The sequence below is a fragment of the Bombina bombina genome, chromosome 5 (assembly GCF_027579735.1).
Source record: "Bombina bombina isolate aBomBom1 chromosome 5, aBomBom1.pri, whole genome shotgun sequence".
In the NCBI taxonomy this organism is placed as follows: Eukaryota; Metazoa; Chordata; class Amphibia; order Anura; family Bombinatoridae; genus Bombina; species Bombina bombina.
Genome location: NC_069503.1, coordinates 1,001,094,664 through 1,001,097,163, shown reverse-complemented (window position 1 = coordinate 1,001,097,163; position 2,500 = coordinate 1,001,094,664). Strand labels below are relative to the sequence as shown.

The following is a 2,500-nucleotide window of genomic DNA, read 5'->3' as shown; positions in this document are numbered from 1 at the left end:
TATATATATATATATATATATATATATATAAAAAAAAAACGGAAAAAACAACAACTTTCATTTATTTTGTTGCTGTCCTGTGAAGCTGCCAGCTTTGCTAAAGTGAAAAAGAGAGTTCTGTACTACCCCTCCAAGTGCAGTGGAATGTGCCACTGTCACTTCCTTACAGAGCAGCCAGGAAGAGACGCAGTGAGCAGTGTTTTAGCCACATTTTATTGAAGTAAGTTCTGCAACCTTAGATTTTGCTGAAAGGGATTCTGTTAGTGAAAATGACAATTTAATGAATGTGGTTTAGTGTTTTTTTTACTCTTTTACAGCAGTTTAAGGATCATTTTTGTATTTTGTTTACTCAAAATTTACACCCACGCACTACCTTAGCAGCTTGCCTCTGTACTTCAAACTAATTCAAAGTCTCACTTTCTGAACTCTCTGTAGCTCTGCTGTTTTATTACTTAAAAATGCAGTGGTCCCTCTTCCCCCCACCCCTTGTGTGTGTGTGTGTGTGTCTCTCTCTATCTATCCATCCATCTCTCCCCTTATGTGCCGTTCTCCCCCATGGTCTCTTTCTCTCTCTGTCTCTCTTCCTCCCCCTCTGACTCTCTCATCCCTTATGTGTCTCTCTGACCCTCTGTGTGTGATTGTGTCTCTCTTTCGCTAACCCTCTGTGTGTGATTGTGTCTCTCTTTCTCTAACCCTCTGTGTGTGATTGTGTCTCTCTCTCTTTCTCTAACCCTCTGTGTGTGATTGTGTCTCTCTAACCCTCTGTGTGTGATTGTGTCTCTCTCTTTCTCTAACCCTGTGTGTGACTGTCTCTCTTTCTCTCTCTCTAACCCTCTGTGTGTGATTGTGTCTCTCTCTCTTTCTCTCTCTCTAACCCTCTGTGTGTGATTGTGTTTCTCTCTCTTTCTCTCTCTCTAACCCTCTGTGTGTGATTGTGTTTCTCTCTCTTTCTCTCTCTCTAACCCTCTGTGTGTGATTGTGTGTCTCTCTCTTTCTCTCTCTCTAAACCTCTGTGTGTGATTGTGTCTCTCTCTCTTTCTCTCTCTCTCTAACCCTCTGTGTGTGATTGTGTTTCTCTCTCTTTCTCTCTCTCTCTCTCTCTAACCCTCTGTGTGTGATTGCGTTTCTATCTCTTTCTCTCTAACCCTCTGTGTGTGATTGTGTCTCTCTCTCTTTCTCTCTCTCTCTAACCCTCTGTGTGTGATTGTGTTTCTCTCTCTTTCTCTCTCTCTCTCTAACCCTCTGTGTGTGATTGCGTTTCTATCTCTTTCTCTCTAACCCTCTGTGTGTGATTGTGTTTCTCTCTCTTTCTCTCTCTCTCTAACCCTCTGTGTGTGATTGTGTTTCTATCTCTTTCTCTCTAACCCTCTGTGTGTGATTGTCTCTCTTTCTCTCTCTCTCTAACCCTGTGTGTGTGATTGTGTTTCACTCTCTCTAACTCTCTGTGTGTGATTGTGTCTCTCTCTCTTTCTCTCTAACCCTGTGTGTGATTGTGTCTCTCTCTTTCTCTCTCTCTAACCCTCTTTGTATGATTGTATCTCTCTCTTTCTCTCTAACCCTCTGTGTGTGATTGTGTCTCTCTCTCTTTCTCTAACCCTCTGTGTGTGATTGTGTCTCTCTCTCTCTTTTTCTAACCCTCTGTGTGTGATTGTGTCTCTCTCTCTCTTTCTCTCTAACCCTCTGTGTGTGATTGTGTCTCTCTCTCTCTTTCTCTCTAACCCTCTGTGTGTGATTGTGTCTCTCTCTCTCTCTAACCCTCTGTGTGTGATTGTGTCTCTCTCTAACCCTCTGTGTGAGATTGTGTCTCTCTCTCTCTTTCTCTCTAACCCTCTGTGTGTGATTGTGTCTCTCTCTCTCTCTAATGCTCTGTGTGTGATTGTGTCTCTCTCTTTCTCTCTCTCTAACCCTCTGTGTGTGATTGTGTCTCTCTCTCTCTCTAACCCTCTGTGTGTGATTGTGTCTCTCTCTCTCTCTAACCCTCTGTGTGTGATTGTGTCTCTCTCTCTCTCTAACCCTCTGTGTGAGATTGTGTCTCTCTCTCTCTTTCTCTCTAACCCTCTGTGTGTGATTGTGTCTCTCTCTCTCTCTAATGCTCTGTGTGTGATTGTGTCTCTCTCTCTCTCTAATGCTCTGTGTGTGATTGTGTCTCTCTCTCTCTTTCTCTCTAACCCTCTGTGTCTCTCTCCCCTCGTCTCTCTCTCCTTCTCCCCCCGAGTGCTTTTCTGTGTTTCTGTCTACCTTTTATTTATTTAATGAATTGGTAGTGCCATCTGATGGTGTGGCTTTATTTAAAGGGGTAGGGTCAAGCGCCCCACCATCTTTAAATTTCACCAGCCGCCACTGGATCAAGACATTTTTATATTTACTGAATAATGAAAGAATCTATAAGCATAATTTGCAGCATTAAAGTAAAAAGTATGTTTTAAACATATTTTAATGGGCCTGGATTTCTAGATCTCATTATCAGAGCAAGCATTTTGTTATCTGGCAAGAGTTTCTG

General features: G+C 42.5%; 1 protein-coding gene across 1 annotated transcript in view; it reads right to left on the bottom strand.

Moving 5' to 3' along the window:
• The window catches only part of POP1 (POP1 homolog, ribonuclease P/MRP subunit), a 118,278-nt gene that overhangs the window by 29,672 nt on the left and 86,106 nt on the right, over positions 1-2,500 (bottom strand). The window lies entirely within an intron of this gene.